This window comes from Neovison vison, chromosome 5 (genome assembly GCF_020171115.1).
Source record: "Neovison vison isolate M4711 chromosome 5, ASM_NN_V1, whole genome shotgun sequence".
Classification (NCBI taxonomy): Eukaryota; Metazoa; Chordata; class Mammalia; order Carnivora; family Mustelidae; genus Neogale; species Neogale vison.
Window position 1 is genome coordinate 24526960 of NC_058095.1, and position 25757 is coordinate 24552716.

At 48.4% G+C, this 25757-nt stretch overlaps 1 protein-coding gene across 4 annotated transcripts in view; it reads right to left on the minus strand.

Annotated features, from left to right (window-relative positions):
* Positions 1-25757, minus strand: part of RAP1GAP2 (RAP1 GTPase activating protein 2) — a 212976-nt gene that overhangs the window by 83805 nt on the left and 103414 nt on the right. The window lies entirely within an intron of this gene.

Genomic DNA, 25757 nt, shown 5'->3' on the forward strand with positions numbered 1-25757 from the left:
ATTCAGAGAGAATCCAGCCCCATCATACCCGGACATGGGACCTGTGCCCTTCCCAGCAGACCCTGCTCCCCTTCCTTTATCTCAGGAGCAGCCCCCTGCCCTCCCTTGGGAGCGTCACTGCCCTGTTAGTGGTCTAGACGACCTCAGGGAGCCATGAACATATCCAGCTACTTGTCTCCAAAATAACGATTCCTCCTATGCTCACTCCCCAGCTCACTCCAAAGGCTCCAGGCAAGACTGAGTGGAAGGACACAACTTCACACCATGTCTAAAGCAGGAAGCAGCACAACCCAAGACACATACCACAGATCAACCAACCTTCTCTCCTAGCTCTGTGCCTCGGCTCCCACACTCATTCAGAGTCTACAGGAGCTGCTCTCCCCTCCCCAGAGAGACCACCAGAGCCCTATCACCTGCTCTCGACGACCCAGCATTTGGCCCAGCACGCTACTGCCTGAGAGATGCTCCCAGCTATAAAACTCTGCTCTGAGGCAAAGAAGGAAAACAGAGCTCTCCACACACCCCATGCCCACACCAGGACATTAGTAAGTGACGACAGCAAGGTCTAGAGATTCTCTAAGCCAGAATTTCAATTATCTGCTCTCCCCGTTAACACCTCCCCCATCCAGGACAAGAGTCCTGGGACGTGATGGAGACAGTCCCATTCCTAGCACACAGCAGGTCCTCAGCCAGCACACTGGCCTGAGAACCCCACATGTTGGGCTGCTGGGCTCGGCCAAGTGAAGGGCAAAGTCAGAAAAGAAGCCATAGGAAACAGGTAACTTGGGAGTCCCAATGTGCCTGAGAGATGCCACTGGAGTCCTCCCACCTCAGCCCCAGCGGTCCACTCCCCAAAGGGAGACGGCAGAGGGAAGGCTGGGGCACTGCAGCCTCGGGTGGTTTGGCCAGTGGCTAACCAGCAAGAAGGGGACAGCTGCAAATTGCACACTCTTTCCCTTCCCCATCTTGCAGTTAATAATTACCCAAATAAATGCTTTGGTCCCCAAGTGATTCTAACAGGCCTGGAGCTCCACAGCCTAATTACACACACACAACCGCATGGGGACATTGACACTGAACAGCTCTTTCCTGTAAACCGTAAATCAAGTGCCATGATTGCCCCACCCACTTTTGCCAGCTGAGGCTGATGAATGGGTGCTGGGGCAAAGGCATGCCCTCGTAAGATCTGGGGCAGGGCTGCAGGGGCCCCCCACCCCAGGCCTGGCTGTCCTGGCTCGGGGGCAGCATTTGGTGACAAAGACACCACACCTGTGCAGCATCCTACAGCAGCCACCCCCAAACAGACACCACCTCCCACGGGGAAGGACAACAAAGAAGAGCCCAAACATTCACAGCCACGCCACACACACGCACGCGCGCACGCACTCTCTGTCCTCGGGGATGCTGGGGTGTGGAGGTGGGCCAAGGTGAGCACCATCAGCCAGCTGCACTGGTATCTGCCGCTGTTTCGATGGTGCCTGCCCCAGAGTGACCTCCTAAAAGCAGAGAGACAACAGAGGAGGTATGCAGAGTGAAGGAGGACCAAGTACAAGCTCTTTGCCTTTTTCTCAGTCCGACTGCTTCCCTGCCAGATCCCAGCATCTGGCATCCAGCGGATATGTTGGGAGTGGTGCGGACACCTGGCTCAGAGGGCTTGTGCCACTTTCCAGACCTCAGCCTGAGGCCGTCGGCAGGGCAGGAGCAACCCAGAAGATGAGCCTGCCATGGAGAGAACCTGGAAGCCCATGGCAGACGCACTCACTCGGACCGAGGAGGCTACCATGGACCCCACCTAAGCCTGGTCTCCCCTGTGGATGTCTCCAGGAGCACCTGAGCGGTGAGACAGGCAGTGGACACAGTGGTGGGGTCCCAGCTCCTGGCAACAGGACCCCCTAGGTCTACCCTGCTGGTTGCTCCCCAGTCCCCCGCAGCCCTGGCCCCAGGCTAGCAGCTGGTGTTGACGGTACTGGCCACAAGGGGGCCTGGTGAGCCACACGGAGGGTCCAGACCCCCAGCGGGGCTCCAAGTCACCCTACAATACAGGTGGATAAGGAGACAGGCAATTGTCAAAGATCTATCCAAAGAGAGCTCTGGCTTTTGGCAGAGCCAGACACACCTCCAGGACACTTTCAGCTCCCCAAAGGGCAGGTGATATGCCCTAACCCCAAGGCACAGCCACATTTTCCTGAACTGGGAATTCCTATGGCCCCATGACTGTCCAGACGGAGGAGAGGTAAACTGGAATCCCGGGAGGTGACCAGTATGAAAGGGCCATCAGGAGGTGAAACCATAACCCTGCTCTCCCAGGCCTAAAGGACAGGACATGTCTACTGAAGAAGGAAGGTGCATTTGTGATTTTGGCTGAACCTACAAAGCTTGGGTTCACCCTTATGGCCATCCTCTCATAACACCATCGGGCACCCTGGATCTGTTCTGACCCAGAAGACAGGGCACCCTGATCACAAAAGGAGCCCCCTGCCTTCTTGGGGTAGGACAGTCATGGGGTCCTAGCCACGAGGACTGTCTGACCGTGTATGGAAGAGACCCCATCTCCAGCTGTGCTTGGCCGCTCTGGTCAGCTCTGTAGAATTCTGCAGATGAGTGACATAGCCTTCCTGTCCACTGCTAACCAATCTGGCCCCAAAGCTCCCCTGAAACTGCTCTTCTCAGGGTCACCAATGACCTCCATGTTGCCAAGCCTAAGAACTTTTGCCCTACCTCATCTCTCGGCACCACAACCCCCCTTCTACAGTCCCCTCCCTCCCTGGGCTTCCCAAGGGAGCTGCTCTCCTGGTTTTCGTTCAGCCCTCCTCACAGGCTCCTCCTTTCAGCTCCACCTCTGCTGTCTTCCCAAGCTACCTATCTGTCTCCCTGCATTTAATACCCTCTCTAGGTTGACTCCTCACATGAATGTCTCCCACCTGGACCTCTCCTCGGACCTCTAAATTAGCATTTTTCAAATGCATATTTGGTTTTCCCACTTTGCTGTCTCATGAATAGCTCAAACTCAGCATGTCCAAAACAGAGCCCCTGATCTTCTTCAAGAAACTTTCCAAGTCTTTCCATCTCAGAAAAAATGGAACCAAAACCCACCCATTGCTTAAGTCTCATCTAGGACAACTAGACATCTAGACTCCTCCCCCACCCAGTCCAACAACATATCCTGTTGTCTCAACCTCTTCAACAAAACTCAAATCCACTCATTTCTCTCCATCACCGCTGCCAACCACCTCCAGCTTCAAGCTCCCTCCAACATTTCGCCCAGACTAGAGCAAAAGCCCTGATCTCCCTCCTTCCACTTTTGCTGATCTACAGTCCAAAGGGGCCCATGCCCACCACAGCGATCTCTCTGTAGTCCAAGGCTGAATCTGGACAGTAGCCCCAGAGCCCTGAGATGGGACAGGCTGAAACTGGAGGCTTCGGACTGGATAAGAACAACTCCTGCCCTCGAAGCCCCATCCTGCCAAGGAGTCCAGGCCAAACCCCAGGGTCTCCCAGGAATCTCACCCAGGTGACCAGGGTGATAGTCTTCATGGGGCTGAGGCTGTAAGTTCCCCACCCCCTCCCTGTCCCTCACAACAGCTGATAGGCAATTCCCAGAAGAGACCATCTGGGTCTTGGTGCAGAATGTCCCCCACACTCACACATCGAGGAGATTCAGAGATTATCAGTGAGCTGGAAGGCCCTGCCGGGGTGTTTGCACACCCAGTGATACTGAGTTTTAAACATGTGTTCCTGTTTACTCTCCCTGCCAGAGCTTTGCTGGCTGCCCTGTAGCCAGGCAACGCTATCTGACCTGGGGGACCAAGAGGGGGACTTTCCGTGCCAGTCAGGTCACCTGGGAAGGGTTATCTAAGCGCAGCATAATGAAGCTCCTGTCTTCCTTCCCACACCTTCCCTCCCTCACCCTGAAACAATCCTGGGCTTACCGGCCACAGAGCAGACCACTCTGATGGGAAGAAGTAGGTTAAATGGGAGGAAGAGGACAGTGTGTGGTTGGAGGCAGGCAATAGCAGCTCCTTTCACAAAAACACTCAACAACCCCAAGTCAGGGCTGGGTGATACTCACATACGTCACTTTTTTGCCCTCAACGGAGGGGTGATACTTCCACCTAGGGGGGGAGGGGTCAGTAAGTTGCTGACCTAAGGCAAGAGAATCGAGGTCACATCTCAGCTCCAGACTGACCGTGTGAATGTTGTGTGCCTTTCGTTTCTCTGTGGAAAAGCTTTGGGACAAACGACATGCCTACCCTTCAAAACCCATGGTCAGGAGAGGACAACATCTGAAATTATATCATTGGTCCCAGGCTTACAAAGCAATGCAATCAGGCAGATAGAGAATCAGCCACAGAAACACGGAAGCACATAAGAGGAAGATGTAGTGTGCCCGGGGCGGGGGTGGGGGGTTGTGTGCGGGGGAGGGGGACTTCTAGGGTTTCCTTAGGAATGGGTAAAAATCCTCCAACTGACAGACGAGGAACTCAAGTCTAACAAAGCCTAACATCTCCCACTGAACCAGGGAGGGGGCCTGACCTTGACATAGGCTGAATAATGTCCCCATCCAAAAGATGCTCTTGTCTCTGTCCTCAGAATCTATGAATATGTGATGTCACACGGCAGCAAAGGGGAAATAGGTTGCAGCTGGGATTAAGTTTGCTCAATCAGCAGATCCTGAGACATGAAGAGGATCCTAGACTATACAGGTGTGTCCAATTTAATCAAGAATCCTTATAACTAGGAAGCCAAAGAGAGAGAAGCAGAGAGACAGCAATGGTGGAAGGACTTGGCCAATGTCGCTGCCTTTGAAGACAAAGAAGCAGAGCCCTGTCAACACCTTGATTTTAGCCAGTGAGACTTCTCACCGCCAACATTTTGACAATAAATCTGTGTTGTCTTAAGCCACCCAATTTGTGGTATTTGTTTCAGCAGCTCTAAGAAACTAGTACAGACCTCCTGACAGTAACGGTTCGATAAGACTTGACCGAAGGAAGGAGCTCTGACACTCTAGCACCATGCCTCTGACGGGGTAACCTCTCTCCGCTCCCCAAATCTGAACTGCTCTGTGGCACATAGTCAGTCTGGAGTGAACTTTTATCTTGTTATTTTGATACCTGTTTAGAACCTCTTTGCTGACCTCCAAGAAACCAGGTGTGAACTTCTAACTTTCACTGAGTCTGGGACTCGTGCAACAAGAAGAAAGGCTGTCCAAACAGGTGGCAGAGAACCAGTCATGCAAAGAAGCCTGGGGCACTGCCTGTCAATGGCAACTCAGGCTGGTCCGACGACCTGAGATGCTGCCAGCCCTTGGACTCTGGGTCCCTGCATCAGCCTTGCTGACTGGGTGACAAGGCCCAACCCGGACACTTACTAAACCCTCCTAGCATTAGAAGACCCACCTTCCTGCTCCCCAGATTGGACTGTGGTTCTTTTTTTTTTTTTTCTCTTGGACTATGGTTCTTTTTTTTTTTTTTTAACATTTTTTTTATTTATTTTTTTTTCCAATTTATTTATTTTCAGAAAAACAGTATTCATTATTTTTTCACCACACCCAGTGCTCCATGCAAGCTGTGCCCTCTATAATACCCACCACCTGGTACCCCAACCTCCCACCCCCCCGCCACTTCAAACCCCTCAGATTGTTTTTCAGAGTCCATAGTCTCTCATGGATCATCTCCCCTTCCAATTTACCCAAAAGCACATACCCTCCCCAATGTCCATAACCCTACACCCCTTCTCCCAACCCCCCTCCCCCCAGCAACCCACAGTTTGTTTCGTGAGATTAAGAGTCGCTTATGATTTGTCTCCCTCCCTATCACATCTTGTTTCATGGATTCTTCTCCTACCCACTTAAGCCCCCATGTTGCATCACTACTCCCTCATATCAGGGAGATCATATGATAGTTGTCTTTCTCCGCTTGACTTATTTCGCTAAGCATGATACGCTCTAGTTCCATCCATGTTGTCGCAAATGGCAAGATTTCATTTCTTTTGATGGCTGCATAGTATTCCATTGTGTATATATACCACATCTTCTTGATCCATTCATCTGTTGATGGACATCTAGGTTCTTTCCATAGTTTGGCTATTGTGGACATTGCTGCTATAAACATTCGGGTGCACGTGCCCCTTTGGATCACTACGTTTGTATCTTTAGGGTAAATTCCCAGTAGTGCAATTGCTGGGTCATAGGGCAGTTCTATTTTCAACATTTTGAGGAACCTCCATGCTGTTTTCCAGAGTGGTTGCACCAGCTTGCATTCCCACCAAGAGTGTAGGAGGGTTCCCCTTTCTCCGCATCCTCGCCAGCATCTGTCATTTCCTGACTTGTTGATTTTAGCCATTCTGACTGGTGTGAGGTGATATCTCATTGTGGTTTTGATTTGTATTTCCCTGATGCCGAGTGATATGGAGCACTTTTTCATGTGTCTGTTGGCCATCTGGATGTCTTCTTTGCAGAAACGTCTGTTCATGTCCTCTGCCCATTTCTTGATTGGATTATTTGTTCTTTGGGTGTTGAGTTTGTTAAGTTCTTTATAGATTTTGGACACTAGTCCTTTATCTGATATGTCGTTTGCAAATATCTTCTCCCATTCCGTCAGTTGTCTTTTGGTTTTGTTAACTGTTTCCTTTGCTGTGCAAAAGCTTTTGATTTTGATGAAATCCCAAAAGTTCATTTTTGCCCTTGCTTCCCTTGCCTTTGGCGATGTTCCTAGGAAGATGTTGCTGCGGCTGAGGTCGAAGAGGTTGCTGCCTGTGTTCTCCTCAAGGATTTTGATGGATTCCTTTCTCACATTGAGGTCCTTAATCCATTTTGAGTTTATTTTTGTGTGTGGTGTAAGGAAATGGTCCAATTTCATTTTTCTGCAGGTGGCTGTCCAATTTTCCCAACACCATTTATTGAAGAGGCTGTCTTTTTTCCATTGGACATTCTTTCCTGCTTTGTCAAAGATTAGTTGACCATAGAGTTGAGGGTCTATTTCTGGGCTCTCTATTCTGTTCCATTGGTCTATGTGTCTGTTTTTGTGCCAGTACCATGCTGTCTTGATGATGACAGCTTTGTAATAAAGCTTGAAGTCCGGAATTGTGATGCCACCAACTTTGGCTTTGTTTTTCAATATCCCTTTGGCTATTCGAGGTCTTTTCTGGTTCCATATAAATTTTAAAATTATTTGTTCCATTTCTTTGAAAAAGATGGATGGTACTTTGATAGGAATTGCATTAAATGTGTAGATTGCTCTAGGTAGCATAGACATTTTCACAATATTTATTCTTCCAATCCAGGAGCATGGAACATTTTTCCATTTCTTTGCGTCTTCCTCAATTTCTTTCATGAGTACTTTATAGTTTTCTGAGTATAGATTCTTAGCCTCTTTGGTTAGGTTTATTCCTAGGTATCTTATGGTCTGGGGTGCAATTGTAAATGGGATTGACTCCTTAATTTCTCTTTCTTCTGTCTTGTTGTTGGTGTAGAGAAATGCAACTGAATTCTGTGCATTGATCTTATATCCTGACACTTTACTGAATTCTTGTACAAGTTCTAGCAGTTTTGGAGTGGAGTCTTTTGGGTTTTCCACATAGAGTATCATATCATCTGCGAAGAGTGATAATTTGACTTCTTCTTTGCCGATTTGGATGCCTTTAATTTCCTTTTGTTGTCTGATTGCTGAGGCTAGGACTTCTAGTACTATGTTGAATAGCAGTGGTGATAATGGACATCCCTGCCGTGTTCCTGACCTTAGTGGAAAAGCTTTCAGTTTTTCTCCATTGAGAATGATATTTGCAGTGGGTTTTTCATAGATGGCTTTGATGATATTGAGGTATGTGCCCTCTATCCCTACACTTTGAAGGGTTTTGATCAGGAAGGGATGCTGTACTTTGTCAAATGCTTTTTCAGCATCTATTGAGAGTATCATATGGTTCTTGTTCTTTCTTTTATTGATGTGTTGTATCACATTGACTGATTTGCGGATGTTGAACCAACCTTGCAGCCCTGGGATAAATCCCACTTGGTCGTGGTGAATAATCCTTTTAATGTACTGTTGAATCCTATTGGCTAGTATTTTGGTGAGAATTTTTGCATCTGTGTTCATCAAGGATATTGGTCTATAGCTCTCTTTTTTGATGGGATCCTTGTCTGGTTTTGGGATCAAGGTAATGTTGGCCTCATAAAATGAGTTTGGGAGTTTTCCTTCCATTTCTATTTTTTGGAACAGTTTCAGGAGAATAGGAATTAGTTCTTCTTTAAATGTTTGGTAGAATTCCCCCGGGAAGCCATCTGGCCCTGGGCTTTTGTTTGTTTGGAGATTTTTAATGACTGTTTCAATTTCCTTACTGGTTATGGGTCTGTTCAGGCTTTCTATTTCTTCCTGGTTCAATTTTGGTAGTTTATATGTTTCTAGGAATGCATCCATTTCTTCCAGATTGTCAAATTTGTTGGTGTAGAGTTGCTCGTAGTATGTTCTTATAATAGTTTGTATTTCTTTGGTGTTAGTTGTGATCTCTCCTCTTTCATTCAGGATTTTATTTATTTGGGTCCTTTCTCTTTTCTTTTTGATAAGTCTGGCCAAGGGTTTATCAATTTTATTAATTCTTTCAAAGAACCAGCTCCTAGTTTCGTTGATTTGTTCTATTGTTTTTTTGGTTTCTATTTCATTGATTTCTGCTCTGATCTTTATGATTTCTCTTCTCCTGCTGGGCTTAGGGTTTCTTTCTTGTCCTTTCTCCACTCCTTTAGGTGTAGGGTTAGGTTGTGTACCTGAGACCTTTCTTGTTTCTTGAGAAAAGCTTGTACCGCTATATATTTTCCTCTCAGGACTGCCTTTGTTGTGTCCCACAGATTTTGAACTGTTGTATTTTCATTATCATTTGTTTCCATGATTTTTTTCAATTCTTCTTTAATTTCCCGGTTGACCCATTCATTCTTTAGAAGGATGCTGTTTAGTCTCCATGTATTTGTGTTCTTTCCAAACTTCCTCTTGTGGTTGAGTTCTAGCTTCAGAGCATTGTGGTCTGAAAATATGCAGGGAATGATCCCAATCTTTTGATACCGGTTGAGTCCTGATTTAGGACCGAGGATGTGATCTATTCTGGAGAATGTTCCATGTGCACTAGAGAAGAATGTGTATTCTGTTGCTTTGGGATGAAATGTTCTGAATATATCTGTGATGTCCATCTCATCCAGTGTATCATTTAAGGCCTTTATTTCCCTGTTGATCTTTTGCTTGGATGATCTGTCCATTTCCGTGAGGGGAGTGTTAAAGTCCCCTACTATTATTGTATTATTGTTGATGTGTTTCTTTGATTTTGTTATTAATTGGTTTATATAGTTGGCTGCGCCCACGTTGGGGGCATAGATATTTAAAATTGTTAGATCTTCTTGTTGGACAGACCCTTTGAGTATGATATAGTGTCCTTCCTCATCTCTTATTATAGTCTTTGGCTTAAAATCTAATTGATCTGATATAAGGATTGCCACTCCTGCTTTTTTCTGATGTCCATTAGCATGGTAAATTCTTTTCCACCCCCTCACTTTAAATCTGGAGGTGTCTTCGGGTTTAAAATGAGTTTCTTGGAGGCAACATATAGATGGGTTTTGTTTTTTTATCCATTCTGATACCCTGTGTCTTTTGATTGGGGCATTTAGCCCATTAACATTCAGGGTAACTATTGAGAGATATGATTTTAGTGCCATTGTATTGCCTGTAAGGTGACTGTTACTGTATATTGTCTCTGTTCCTTTCTGATCTACCACTTGTAGGCTCTCTCTTTGCTTAGAGGACCCCTTTCAGTATTTCCTGTAGAGCTGGTTTGGTGTTTGCAAATTCTTTCAGTTTTTGTTTGTCCTGGAAGCTTTTAATCTCTCCTTCTATTTTCAATGATAGCCTAGCTGGATATAGTATTCTTGGCTGCATGTTTTTCTCGTTTAGTGCTCTGAAAATATCATGCCAGCTCTTTCTGGCCTGCCAGGTCTCTGTGGATAAGTCAGCTGCCAATCTAATACTTTTACCATTGTATGTTACAGGCTTCTTTTCCCGGGCTGCTTTCAGGATTTTCTCTTTGTCACTAAGGCTTGTAAATTTTACTATTAGGTGACGGGGTGTGGGCCTATTATTGATTTTGAGGGGCGTTCTCTGAACCTCCTGAATTTTGATGCTCATTCCCTTTGCCATATTGGGGAAATTCTCCCCAATAATTCTCTCCAGTATACCTTCTGCTCCCCTCTCTCTTTCTTCTTCTTCTGGAATCCCAATTATTCTAATGTTGTTTCGTCTTATGGTGTCACTTATCTCTCGAATTCTCCCCTCATGGTCCAGTAGCTGTTTGTCCCTCTTTTGCTCAGCTTCTTTATTCTCTGTCATTTGGTCTTCTAGATCACTAATTCTTTCTTCTGCCTCATTTATCCTAGCTGTGAGGGCCTCCATTTTTGATTGAACTTCATTAATAGCTTTTTTTATTTCAACTTGGTTAGATTTTAGTTCTTTTATTTCTCCAGAAAGGGCTTTTATATCTCTGGAGAGGGTTTCTCTAATATCTTCCATGCTTTTTTCAAGCCCGGCTATAACCTTGAGAATTGTCATTTTGAACTCTAGATCTGACATATTACCAATGTCTGTATTGATTAGGTCCCTAGCCTTTGGTACTGCCTCTTGTTCTTTTTTTTGTTGTGAATTTTTCCGCCTTGTCATTTTGTCCAGCTAAGAGTATATGAAGGAGCAAGTAAAATACTAAAAGGGTGGCAACAATCCCAGGAAAATATGCTTTAACCAAATCAGAAGAGATCCCAAATCATGAGGGGGGATTTCTCCCCCCTCACGATTGGGTGAGGGATCTCCTCTGATTGGGATCTCCTTTGATTGGGATCTCCCAATCTCCTCTGATTGGGATCTCCCAATCTCTTCTGATTGGGATCTCTTCTGATTTGGGGATAAAAAGAGGTTCAAAAAGAAAGAAAGAAGAAAAAGAAAAAAAGAATTAAAAAAAAGATTGAATTAAAAATTCAATCAAGAATTTAAAAAAGAATTAAGAAAAATAAAGATTGAAGAGATTAGGATCTCTTCTGATTTGGGGATAAAAAGAGGTTCAAAAAGAAAGAAAGAAAAAAAGAATTAAAAAAAGAGATTGAATTAAAAATTCAATCAAGAATTTAAAAAAGAATTAAGAAAAAAAAAGATTGAAGAGATTAGGATCTCTTCTGATTTGGGGATAAAAAGAGGTTCAAAAAGAAAGAAAGAAAAAAAAAGAAAATAAAAGAATTAAAAAAAAGAAAATGAATAAAGAAAAGTATAAAAAAGAAAAAAATATATATTAGATAATCTAGTTAAAAAACGTTAAAAAAGAAAAGGGTAAAAGTTATAAAAAAATTTAGCAGAAGAAGAGAAAAAAAAATGAAAAAGAAAAAAATTAAATTAACTGCAAGACTAAAAAATCACAGGCAGAAAGCCATGAGTTCCGTGGTTTGTTTTCTCCTCCTCTGGAATTCTGCTGCTCTCTCCTTGGTTTTGAAACTGCACTCCTTGGTAGGTGAACTTGGTCTTGCCTGGATTTCTTGTTGATCTTCTGGGGGAGGGGCCTGGTGTAGTGATTCTCAAGTGTCTTTGCCCCAGGCGGAATTACACCGCCCTTACCAGGGGCCGGGCTGAGTGATCTGCTCGGCTTTGCTTTCAGGAGCTTTTGTTCCCTGAGCGCTTTCCGTAGAGTTCCGGAGGACGGGAATACAAATGGCGGCCTCCTGGTCTCCGGCCCGGAGGAGCCGAGAGCCCGGGGCCCCGCTCCCCTGTGCGCCCTCAGCGAACAGCGCCCAGTAACTCCCGTCTGCCTGACCTCCAGCCGCGCTCCAAGCTCACCGAGCTTGCGACCGGTTCAAGGCAACACCGAGCTGCGAGCTTACTGTCGGCTCTGTCTCTGCAGCCGGCTTTCCCGTTCCAATAACCGCAAGCTCTGCGACACTCAGACACCCCCGATCCTTCTGTGACCCCGCGGGACCTGAGGTCACGCCGACCCCGTGTGGGCTTCGCCCCGGTTTAGCCTCTGGAGCGATGTCCCTCAGCGGAACCGACTTTTAAAAGTCCTGATTTTGTGTCCGTTGCTCCGCCGCTTGCCGGGAGCCGGCCCCTCCCCCCGGGGTCTATCTTCCCGTCGCTTTGGATTCACTTCTCCGCCAGTCCTACCGTTCAGAAAGTGGTTGTTTTTCTGTTTCTAGAATTGCTGTTCTTCTTCTCTTCGATCTGCCGATGGATTTGCAGGTGTTTGCAATCTTTAGATAAGCTCTCTAGCTGATCTCCTGCTAGCTGAGGTAGTCTCAGCCTGCTACTTCTCCGCCATCTTGACTCCTCCTCTGGACTATGGTTCTTAATCTACTTTCTGCTTCACTATTTTGGTGTCTAGGACTAGACACCAAAGGATTGACTGGGGCAGACACCAAGATCCATTACCTCATGGGTAAGTGACAGAGACAGCATCATGTCAGGATTTCCTGCCTTTGTGAGCTTACCCAGGCTGTCCTTATCTCTATGCCCAGGCAGGGACCACTGGCCTCCTTAGTGGAGGTCATGTCCTATCTTGGGTCACTCTCAGAGGTAGTTTCTGGGGCTTCTGCCTCCCTGTAGGCATCACACCCTCAAAGAGGAGCAATCATATCTTCCCACTTCCACAAGGGTCACCAAACATGAGGAGACAGATAAATAAGTCACAGCTCCTGCCTCCTGTCTCCCATGGCCTAACTCCCCAACCCACAGAAGGACTTCCCCAAACTCCATCTGGACAGGGAGTCACAGGGAGATCCAGCTGGACTCCCAGAATCATCCTGAGCCCCACCGCATCTCTGGGGTAAGATGCAATTCAGGTCTCCTCTGAGCCCAAGCCACCCACCAGGACCAGCCCATGGGAAAGCAGAGCTCTAGAAACAGCAGCAGGACTTCTGGCAGAGGTCAGCCGCCAGGGAGGATATGAGAAAAACAGTCACTGGAGAGGACACATCCCTCCCAATGATACTCAAATGAATCTTTTAACATCACGTTGGTCAAAAGAAGCCTAGGTGAGGGCAAACTGGGGCTAGGCCACCAGCTGGTGATTCTGGATGAGGCAACCCAGCCCTTCCACCTTCCTTCTCCCTCCTCCCACTTCTCGCCTCCTGCCCTCTCTTTGCCTCTTCTCTTCTCCCACTTCCTCTTTCCTTTCACCTTAGTCCCCCTCTTTTCCTCTTCTACAACAGATGACACCACCTGGCCATCCACCCCTCATTCCTGGCTTTTCCTGCCAACCAGCCATCATATTAACATCTGACATTTCAGAAACTTCTCTATCTTGCAGACCAATCAAATCAGCTCAGCCCACCTCATTTGCTAAATAAACCCAATTCACTCCTGAAACAGTCTTGATTTCCACATATAACCAAGCCAGAGGGTCCAGAGGCTCCCTCCTTGAAGAAGACCCTGCTAACCCAGCCTCCTGCTAAGGGCACGGCAGTTCCCCTCCAAAGGACTGTGTCACGCCCACTGAGGGGCCGAGTTCACAGAGGACACCGCTCTCCTCCAAGGAGCTAACCACTATGTTACAAAGTTGAAATAATTTAGCAAAATAATAATAATAATGTCTCTGCCCTCAAAGATATGCCGTTTTTTTCCTAGTCTTTTACCTCATCTTAAAGGACTCTTCTGGAAATTAATATCTTTTACAGAGAGGAAACCTTTAACTAAACTTCAGCCATTCCTACTTGATTTTTTTTTCCTCACTGGTTAAACGCAAGTAAAATCAAATTTAACTCTTTTTATTACAAAGGAGCACAAAGAGTGAGATCCCATGTATTCACACCACTATCTGTGTGGATGATGCCAAGATGTCTGGACACTTAGCAAATGGTAAGGAGGAGTATGTCTGGATGGCAGAAGTACTATTAGGGCTTTCTTCCTACTTCCTTTGTACTTTACAATTGCTCAAATTTTTTATAATAAGCACGTATCATTTTATTAAAAAATAGTTCGGTTTTCGCTGCTTGTCATTTACTTGCAGAAAGCTCTTAGGGAAATTCTCCCAAGAAAATGCAGGGTTTTGTCTGTCCAGTGCCACCGTCACAAGGCTGGATTGATCCCTACACGTTCATCATCACCTGTTATGAGCATTATTAAGCACTGACCACTCAGTATTTATAAAGCACCTACTCTGGGCCCCTAATGTACCAGGCCCCATGGCAGCAAGAACACACTCTGCCCTCTCAGGACAGAGCTGGGGCTGCCCTGAGCCAGTCTCTCCCCGCCCCACCCCCAGAACACCGGCCCCCATCACACTTGAATGACCTCCAACCACACAGAGGTGAGCAAGTGGTGGCAGAGCTTCTGGGCCTCACAAGCTCCCAACAGGAGATCCCGAGGAGGGCAACCCACACCCTATCGCAGGCTAAATGGCAGCCCCCCAAAAGATATGCTGGCACCCAGGAACCTGTGACTGTCACCTTATTTGGAAACAAAGGTCTTTGCGGAGGTAATTAACTTAAGGATCTCAAGATGAAATCACCCTAGACTACCCAGGTGGGCCCTGAATCGAATGGCAAGGGTCCCTATAAAAGACTCGCAGAGCGCAGACAGCCACGGAGAAGAGAAGACCACGTGAAGACAGGCCCCAAGCCGAGGGAATGCCTGGAACTACCCCACACTAGAAGAAGCATGGCTTCCCCGCCCCTCGTGCCCTGGAGGGAGCACAGCCCTACCAGCACCTTGAGGGCAGACTTCTGGCCTCCAGCACCACAGAAGAGTCCGTTTCTGTTGTTTCCCACCACCAAGCTTGTCAGACGTTGCTACAGCAGCCCCAAGTGAGGGCCTGAAACTCCAGCTCCACCCTCTGTGAGGAGCAGAGAATGTTCCGGGGGTCCAGCAGGAGAAGCCAAAAGGAAGGGGCACATGGGAGGTACCTACTTGGACTCATAACTGTGCGGGTAGTATCTCTTCAGGAACAAAAAAGAACCCATCATCCAGTGCCACCCGCAGCACCAGACACACTGGGCTGCAGTGTCAGGTGAAGGATACACAGGCATGTGAGCAGGCGACGAGGGCGGCGCATGGCATCTGGTAGGACCCCGTCCCTGGCCACTCTCTATGAGGACATATCTACAGCAGCTACAAGAAGGGGATTACCAATGAAACATCCCACAAGCATTTAGCTCACTGCCCACAATAATAACCATTAGTATCCATCGCATGCCAACATATATAACACGCGCATGGGTGCTATGAAGCCCTCGCTCACCCACTTCCTTCTATAATCCTCCCAGCAACCCTGGGAGCCCCTGGGGGGACTCAGCCTACAACTGAGGGCACTGAAGTTCATAGATCACTGAACTGCACAGTGTCACACAGTTCCTAAATTCCAGGCCCAGGCCCAGGGTTCTGTCCTGGAGTCAGGACCCAAAATAAGCAGGGATGTCATAGAGGCAGGCTCTAAGTTGGGGGCAGGACAGCTGGCCAAGCCCTCAAAAGGTGGCATGGCTAGGGCTGGAGCAGTGAAGGGAGAGCCCCCAAGGAGATTCTAGAACACCAGCTGCATTAGCAGGACACAAGACCTGTCCAGAAGTAGAGGGTCATTTTAATATTAGCTGTAGGCAAAAGGAATTAAGGAGGACACTCCCAAAAAAGACAGACATATCATGAAAGGCATTCCAAACCCAACCCTGGGCTCTCCAAGGCCTTGAACTACACAGGTCTACACTTAGTCCAATCCCCAAATCCTTTATGCAGACGCTGGCCTTGCAGGGTCTTGGTGCCACTGTGGGAACATGATCCAGAGGGATGCTCCCTCCCTGAAGGCCCCTCCCCCAGAGGCAGGACCCTTGGTTTGGGCCTTTTTCCAATACCCTCACAGTCGCCTACATGTCAGGCAGGGTTTGGCGTCTGAGACACAGGGCTCAGGTGGGACCAATCATACAAAATGCAATTTCAGTTTCATCCATCACACTGGAGAGGCACCTCAACCATGGGCACCAAGCAGGGCAAGAAATGAGGAGAAACTACACTAACAACAGAAAAATTGGTAGATTTCCTTCTAGACTTTTTCTCTAAGCATTGCTATCCTATGGAGAAATCATAACGACTAACATCTCTGCAGCACATGCTACAGGCCTCTGTTCTAAATGATCAACACAGATCATCTCAATCAGCCCCCATTACAACCACACAAGGCACATTCTCTTATGTCTCTATCCCACCAGTGACAAAACTGAGGCACAGAGAAGTTACACAGTGAGGAAGTGTTAAAACCGAAAACCCAGGCAGACAGGCTCCTGAAACTGTATTCTTAACTATGATTCAATACTATTTCACATTTTTTGAGAAAAAAATACCAAAGGGGTCCAAGTCCAGGTCAAACGAATGGGATCAGCCTCCACAGCAGGGGAGACCATGTGGCCTGGCAGAAGGACGGGCAGAATGGGCTGGAGAATCAAAAAGGGGAAGAAGGCTCCCAAAGAAAGCATTCTGGAAGCCTAGCCATTCCCCACACACATGGGAGAGAAAAAACAAGGCCCAAGTGGTCCACGTGGCTAGGCCAAGGCCTGTGGCTTCGGCTTCAGTTGGCAACATCTAGGAAGTAGGGCTCCCCTCTGATGCCTCCAGCTCAGAAACTAAGAATCCCAAGGCTACATGGGAGCAGATCAGGGACTCTCCTCTGTGCTGGTGAATCCCAGTTCCCTGGAGAGAAGCCCTGACTACATGTTTCTCAAGGGTAAAAACCACATCATCATTGTCAAAATTATCATCCCTATGAGGAGCACCCAGCTGGCTCAGTCAGCAAAGTCCGTGACTCTTGATCTCGGGGCTGCAGGTTTGAGCCCCATGTCGGGTGTAGAGATTACTTAAAAACAAAATATTTTTAAAATTATCGTCTATTATCACAACTACTTATTAACCACCTACTATGCGGTTACTACTAGCTACTTCCTGGGTTACCTCATTACTCTTCACACCCCCTCCTCCAGGTCAGGCAGCTGCTGTCCCTGTACTACAGGTGAAGAAATTAGGGGTCAGAGAGATCAAGTAACGTGCTCAGATGATTCACACCCAGGACTGTGGAGTAGAGCTTAAGAGAACACAGTCTCCAGAGTCACACAGACAGACTTGAGCCCAAATCCGGGCTCCACACTCACCAGCTGGGGGACCTTGAGCAAATAATTTAACCCCTTCTGACAATCTCAGAGCTGCCAGAAGTGAGCCATCCCACGTCTCACGTCAACTCTAAATGACTGGCGGTGGGGGGCTGCAATGCTTTGGTGGCGAGGGTTCTGAGACCACATCCAAAGTCAAGGGAGGAAGCGCTGTGATCCATTATTGACCTCCACCATGGGACAGGTGTCTGGGCCATCCCCCACCTAGAGGAACACCGTGGCTCACAAAATACCCACACGAACTCACTTCTATGGCCCAGGCACTTCTGACTAAAGCACCAAAGCAACTCACAGCCTTTGCAGTGACCAGATAGCTACATGGGGATAAATGGACCTGGATTCCTCTGTCCACCATATGCAACTAAATCGAAGTAGATCGTAGACCCCCAGCTAAAACTGTAAAGCCTCTAGAAAAAAACATGGAAGGAATCCTTGTGATTTGGAGTGAGCACGGACCTCTTAGGACAGAGAAGGCAACAGATGTAAAATGAAAAATCAGACATCAACCAAACTAAAGCTTCTGCTCATCAAAGGCATCGTTAAGAAAAGGATGAATTAGGGGCCCTGGGTGGCTCAGTCACTAAGCGTCTGCCTTCGGCTCAGGTCATGATACAGGGTCCTGGGATCAAGGGAGCCTGCTTCTCCCTCTCCCACTCCCCCTGCTTGTGTTCCCTCTCTTGCTATGTCTCTGTCAAATAAATAAATAAAATCTTAAAAAAAAAACAAAAACAAAAAAGGGATGAATTTGTATCCAGACAATGTAAAGGAGGCCTATAAGAAGACGCTATTTTAAAGGGGTAGAAGGGGCAAAAGAACTATAAAATGGTCAACAAACATGTAAGGAACTGCTCAACATCATTAGTCATCAGAAAAATGCCAGTGAAAACCACCATGAAATGCCCCTCCAGGCCCACTCAAGTGGCTAAAAGGACTCAGACTGAAAAGGGCAAGTGTTGGCAAGGCCGTGGAGCCATCAACCTTCTCACACCATTGCAGGCAGCAGTGGGAAATGGTACAGCCATGTGGCGATCGGCAGTTTCATATAAAGTTAAAATTCATCTCCCTATTGACCCAGAAGTTTCACTCTAGATATTTACCTAGGCAAAATGAAATCACATCTCCAAGAGACAAAAACATCGACACAAAACAAATCAGACTGTTCCCAGTATTTGGCTAGTCATTACAGCCAAAACTGGAAATAACCCAAATGTCCCTCAACAGGAGAATGAACCAATTGCGGTGTATTCACCCACTGGTAACAGAAAGGCACAAGCTACTAACCCACTCAGCAGCATGGGCAAATCCTACACACGTTATGCCAAGCTGGACACAAAGGAATACATACTACATGACTCCTTTCAAATTAAATTCTAGAAAGGCAAAGCAAATTAAGCGTGGAAAAAAAAAAAAACAGAGCACTAGCGGTTTCTGTGGCAGGGGCAGTGCGGGTGGGGGTGAAGTTGATTAGAAAAGGACACAGTGGAATATTCTAGGGAAACATAAATGTCCTACACCTGAATCAGAGTAGGGTCACATGAATGAACCCATTAATGAAGGCGTACAGTTAAGACTTATGCATGTGAATGTAACGGAATTTTTTAAAAAGCAGTTACACCTGAGGTGATTTGCAAGAAGTGTAAGCTAGTTGGCCTGGAAGCATGAACAAAATCCGTGAAGACACACACATGTGCAGATATGCATGCATGAGGGGCAGCTTCATGCAGGGGGTGCAAACGTAGATATCGCCATGTTCTTAAAGCCTCCCAGGTGCACCCCCACAGACCCAGATCCAGGCAAGGCCTCCCTCATGTCTGCACTGTCCTCGAGCTCCTGGGGAGTAGCTCCTAAGGGGATGACATCTGGACAGGAGACATAAATGGGGGTCTTCGTGGAGACCAGAGACAACCCTCCCAAGGCCCACAGAGTATCACCAAGAGAACCTGTGTAGTGGAGATAACGCGGGAACAAATATTTTTCCTCACTTTCATGTCACCCTCCAGGGCTTTCCTGAAGGGGGAACCAAACCTTCCTGCTATGTCCTTGAGCCCTTTCTGCCCCAAGAAGGCCCCCAACATCCTTCTCACAAACGCCTCCTCACCTCATCCACACAGAATTGGTAGATCTCAGAGGGGCTGACATAATCTCTACTCAACCCTGACAGAAGGGGACAGCCTCCCTTCCCAGAACCAACAGAAGAGAGGAGGCTGGAACTAGCAACAAACTGGAGAGCTGGCATCAGGCCTGAGGATAAGCTACAAGCTGGAAAGGAAAGTCCAGCCCCGCCCCCGGGGGAAGAGAGGCTGATGGGCAACTGGTGAGCCTGGGAGGGTGGGAGGAGGAGACCAGCACAGCTTGGCCCAAAGGGAATGAAGAGGGTGCAGAGAATAAGCTCCTCAGACTCCATTTTCTTCCCTAGCATCTGGAGACTTATATACCTGCTTGACCTACCCCTGAGGGTTTCAAGGGTATTAGTGAGTCGTGGAGAGCAGAGGACCAAAGGACAATGAAGGAACAAGACTTACTGCTCATCCCCACAGCAAGAACCCCAGGCCCCATTACCTTCCTCTGGAAAGAAATCTGAGAGGGATTGCCCTCAGACTCTCACAAAGGGGGATGGGGAAGGTCTCAGGGGAGCTGTCCTCAGACTCTCCTCTCACAAAGCAGGATAGAGAAGGTCCAAGAGGGAGCTGCCCTCAGACTCGCACAAGAGAAGATGGAGTAGACTGAGCAAGGGTTGCCTCCCAAATAACCAAGCCACCAAAGGCCTGGTGGGGATCCAGAGATAAATAGGACAGTCCAGGTCAAGGTCAGAACAGGTCCAAGCACTGTCACCTTCAACAAAATGCCCTGCACACTCAGTGTGAGCTGGGAGAGAATCGGGAGGGTCAACCCCAACCCCTTCACTTCACAAGGCCCAGAAAGGTTGTTGTCTCCAGTCAGTCCCAGGGTTAGCCCACCCCTGCGCTTGCCATCAGGGCCCTTCTGCCCACCCCACCCTGCCTCCCCAGGAAGCCATCCTCACTCCCCTCCACCCCACTGAGAAGCCACATGACACATTTGAGCTTGTCACATGCTGAGCCATATGGTTTCTTCTGTTCAGTTGAGGCCCCCTGCAGACAGCAGGCGCTTTGAGGGGTGAGGACTGTGGCCTCAGTTCGACCCCACAGAGCCCAGTGCAATGCCGGGCACACACAGGCAGCCCTTTCTAAATGCCTATTGATCCATCTGGGTATGAAAACCAGATCACAAAAAATGCAGACCTGGAAACAATCCACAGCATTCCCAGGGAGACAGTCCCAAACCCCTTTCCCAGCCCACCCTCCACCATCCACAGTGTGAGTTCTGGCTGGAACTGGGCTCTCATTCAGCCCATCTGCTTAGCATCTCTTTGGTTGCTTTTTCTCAGTTTCATATCAGAAAAAAAAAAAATCTCCCTGAACAACACAAACAGCAGAGAGGCGGGGGAGGAGAAGCAAAGACCAGTAGCATCAGGTGCTCAGTAGGGGCAGAAGCCCGGGTTGAGGAATTCTCAGGGGGGCTGCAGGCTCCCTCTGCTCCCACAGTCCCTTTCTGGTGGGAGAAGCAACCAGAGGAGGGGCTGTCCTGGCTGTGAGAGGTGGGATGGGAGGAGCACTTTACCAAAACTTATTGTATTGACTGAAGGGGGAGCACCACTATCTTCAGGAGGACCTTAGGTGAGTCCAATTTCCCATCCAATTTATCTATAAAAGAAATTACTCATCCCTCACTGATATTCTATGACTCCCAAGCTAATCCCCCCAAGGGGGAGGCCTGCCAGCGCTGCCCCAAGCCTGTACTGCCCAGATGCTGGGGGTACAGCAGGGCCATGCTGCAGAACCCCCAAGGCCAGAAACCCTGGAGAGAGGCTAGCTTCTACCCTGGATGTCTCAGACATTGGTGTGCACTAATAACCTGGGGAGCTCGGGAGCTTGACAAAGCAGAGGTCTGAGCCAGACATCACCAGTGGAAGCCCGGGTCCACGCAGGTAGAAACCCCCCTACGACAGATGAGGAAAGGGGGAGTTTTAGTCCGCATCTTAACACAAGGCTGGGGGCTTAATTCAGAAAAGTATTACCTGGAGACAGAGGGTCTGTCTGCCAGGATATGAGATTCGAGCAAAACCAGAGAAGTAGAAGACCAGTCACAGGTTCCTCCCACCCGGATGTCCCAGACAGTCCACGTGCCAAAAACATCCACCAGCAGAGAACGGGAGAGTCGCTGCCCTTGAGGAGCTCAGTGCAGGGTGGTGTCGAATGGCCAGCAACAGGGCTTGGGAAGTACAATCACGAAAGGGACGCTCCCTCTGTGATGAGCGCGGGCTGGCAGGAGGACTGTGGTTTTAACTGTATGAGTCAGTATGCTTTGCCAAAGGACAAAAAAATAGGCTAGCCAAAGACAGCCTCTTAACCATGGCCACAGGCTAAGTCTTTGCCACAGAACAAGCCCACATAACAGTCATCAAGAGACCCCTAAGTCCAGGTACACCCACACCCACACACACTGACCCCCAACCCCAACCCACACTGGGTCCCAAACCCAGTGTGAGCCTCCAGGGTGACCCATCATATCTTCCTCTGAGTCCTCAGCTCTGACCTTGGCCTTGAGGCTTTGGACAGGAAAGCCACCCCAATAGGTTAGCGCTCTGCTCGGAGCCTGCCTGGAGTTCCAGTCAGGCCAGCCTTACCCCCAACAACCCATCAGGCCCTGTACCGGCCAGAACAGAGTAGGCTTGGGCGCCCAAGGCAAGTCATAAATGTTTTGAATGAATCACTATACTAACTAACAATCTCTTACTTATGCTCCGGATTCCTGATCATACCCCTCCCTCTTGTATCCACGCACCCTCGTGGCTCCCTTCTTCTAACATTTCCACTCACTCCTCAGCCCACCCCTGTCTGCTGTCCATGCCTCCCTCCCCAGAACTGTCCCAAGTCATGGCCAGGCCACACGTGCTCCCCCATACTTGGCCTCTCTGCCCCGCTGACACAGCTGTCCATTCTTCCTTCGTGAAACGCTCCTCCCACCCAGTCTCCAGCTTTCTCCACATTAGCCTTTGCTGGGAGAGTCCCCCAGGGCGCCACCCCAGGAATCTCTCCTCTTCTCACTCCACACTCTCCCTGGAGCACTCACTGGCCCCGGCCCAGCCCTCCGCCCCAAGATTTAATGTCCCCCTCTAGAAGAATGGCTCCAGATATCCGCCTCTAGTCCAGACCCTCTTCTGAGTCTGGCCCCCAAACACTGAGCATTTGTGTCTCAAACATGAGCAATGTAGCACTTGCACCTTCAGCCCTCATCCTCCCTCGGGGGTCCCCCATCTCAGAGAGCAGCTTCACCATTTACCAGTTGTACCAAACCTGGGGTCACTCTTGCCTCCTCTCTCCCCACAAATCCTCCTATCTCATTAATCTACCTCCTGGGAAATCAGAGATCTGACCACTTCCAAACAACCCCACAGAACCCTCAGAGTCAAGCCACCATCGTCTCCTCCCCACCTCTGCACCAGACTCCCTCAGTGACCTCCCTCTGCTTCTCCTACAAACTCTCCACCCAAGAGCCAGGGTGATTTTCCGAAAGTCCCATCCTCTGGCTACTGCTCAGACAAAAATCTTCAATGACATCAATGTCCTTAGTCAAGATAAAGCCCAAAATCTTTAACAAAACTTCTTTTTTTTTTTCTCCCAATTTATTTATTTTCAGAAAAACAGTATTCATTATTTTTTTCACCACACCCAGTGCTCCATGCAATCCGTGCCCTCTATAATACCCACCACCTGGTACCCCAACCTCCCACCCCCCCGCCACTTCAAACCCCTCAGACTGTTTTTCAGAGTCCATAGTCTCTCATGGTTCACTTCCCCTTCCAAGTTACCCAAATTCCCTACTCCTCTCTAACGCCCCTTGTCCTCCATGCTATTGGTTATGCTCCACAAATGAGTGAAACCATATGATAATTGACTCTCTCTGCTTGACTGATTTCACTCAGCATAATCTCTTCCAGTCCCGTCCATGTTGCTACAAAAGTTGGATAGAACTTCTAAGGGTCTAGGTGGAAGGGATGGGCAGAGTGGGTGAAGAGGAGTAGGAGGCACGGGCTTCCAGTTCTGGAATGACTAAGTCATGGGGATGAAAAGCCCAGCATCAGGAATACAGTCAATGGTGCTACGACAGCATTGTGTGTGGACAGATGGGAGACACACTTGCGGTGAGCAGAGCCTAATGTGCACACTTGTCGGATCACTATGTTGTACACCAGAAACTCATGCAACAATGGAGCACTGGGTGTGGTGAAAAAATAATGAATACTGTTTTTCTGAAAATAAATAAATTGGAAAAAAAATTCCAAAAAAAAGAAACTCATGCAACATTGTGTCAACTATACTTCCACATAAAAAATGTGCTCAGATTAAATTTTTAAAAATAAAAAATAAAAGAAAACTTCTACGGGTCTGCCTCTTTGTCCCTAACTGTGGGTGCTCTGGCCCTTCCGGTTTCCCATTCTGCCCACGCAGCCACCTCTCTCCTGCTCCGGGGGGCTCATGGAGCCTGCAGCGCACATCTGTGTACCCATCCTGAGATTCTGCATTTCTAAGGCGCTCCCACATGATGAGGCCCTGCTGGTCCCTTGGCCTCGCATGGAGCAGCAAGCATCTAGAACAGTCTCCTCCACCCTGACCGCACCTTTGCCAAACAAAGTCCTACTCAACTCCCAGGGCTCAGCTTCCACGTCATTTCCTAAGAAGTCCTCCCTGACCCTCTCCAAGGTTCGGCTCAATTCACACACACACATATACGCACGCCTACTCCTTATATAGCCCCGAGCTAGGCTTTACTTCTCCTTTGGAACATTCATCACACCTAACTGTCCATCCTTCATCTTCAAATTAGTTTTTCAACTTTCACCTCCCCTTCCCCAACTCGATGACAAGCTCCAGAAGGGCAGGGACCATGATGCCTTGGCACACACAGAAGGGCAGGGACCACCGGGCCTGGCACAAGCAAGCACCTACGGTAGAAAGCTGTTTGGTCCTGTCCACCCTGCCTCCATCCCCCCATCTTCTTCTAATGAGCCTTCAATGTTCCTTTGAAAAATCACCCCTCTCCCACTCTCGGTTCTCTGGGCTTAGATAGCAGGTCGTGAGACCCAGGTCTGGCCAATCAGAGCCCCCACCCCTCTGGCCGCAATGATTGCTTCAGAACTGGACAGGTGACCTACACCAGGCCCTTCAGCTTCCTCCCTGGGACTTTTGCTAGAAGTACCGTGGGAAAGAGACTCTTCCTTCCACTGAAGTTACTCAGCAGGTAAGGAGCTACTGTCACCATCTTGCCACCATGGAGACAGAGCTTAACAAAGAACAAAACCAACACAGATGACAGATGGAATGAGACAAATCTCATAGATGCAGCCATGCCTAGAGTCCATATTTGCCATCACAAAGCAATACATTCTGTTTTATGCTTAAGCCAAAGTAAGTTATGTTTCCATCACTTGTAACCAAGAGTCCTGACTAATACAACATTCAAGCAAGTACTGGGTGTTGAACGAATTAAATGAGCATGTGAGTAAGGAAAGCCTGCCAAGAGAACTCAGTGACTCCTCCTCGGAAACTTCTAGGTTTCTTCCTGCAAACTTCCGCCACCCAGAAGCACAATGACAAGCATCCGACAACCAACTTTGCAGACCAAGGGGCTGAAACTGAGAATGGTGATATGTTTGTCAGCGTCACCCTGGGCAAACAAAGCCCCTAGCACTTGGCTCGGATGCCTGCACTGGGATTAGGCTAATGGAGGTGCTCTGCCTTCCATGGGTACCCCACCAGGAGGAAGGCAGAGCTGTCTGCAGTCAGCCCTGTACCCCACCAACTCCTGAACTCCTAATCCAACCAGGGCAGGCTCTGGCTGTCATTCTACGACATTCCCCCTTGATGCATATCACACAGCTCTCCGAGTAGTGGGCATTCAGTATGGGGTGATAACAGAAAGGAGGCTTTTATCTATTTCCTTTGGGGGGGGTCATTTTCCAACAGATCAGGTTAGGGGAGCAGGGATACAATAAAGACCAAGAGGAGAGAGAGGTGTAATTATTTCCCTGCGAGTCATCTCACAGCAAAGCTCTAGGGCAGAGATGTAAGGCGGACTAGATGTCCCCTCAGATGACTCAGGAAGCAAGTCCTTGGACTTGTTCAGAGCTAGTCCTCACCTGGCCAACTGTGAGAAGGAGGAAGGGTGGGAAGGACCATCATGCACTGCTGCTTAGGTGGGAATACTGGCTGAGCCAAAGTCCTCCCTGTGACCATCCTGTCAGGGGGACTGAGAGCTGAAGGGAGACGAGCATGGTGCGGGGAGGGTACAATGCCTCAGCTCCTCTCCAGGAATGAGCAGTCAGGGCCAGGGTTCTGGAAGGTGGTCTCCCAGGAAGGAGACTTGTGAATAAAGTACTAATAGGAAAGAATTATTGACCCCCAGAAGCTCCAGAGCAACTCTCCCACAGGGACTGGGGTGACAGGGCCACCCCAGGAGGGCCAGTCAGAGGCAGGCAGACCACCATGCAAGTGCCACCCAAGTCCTAGGAAGGGGCCACCCCACAGACCCG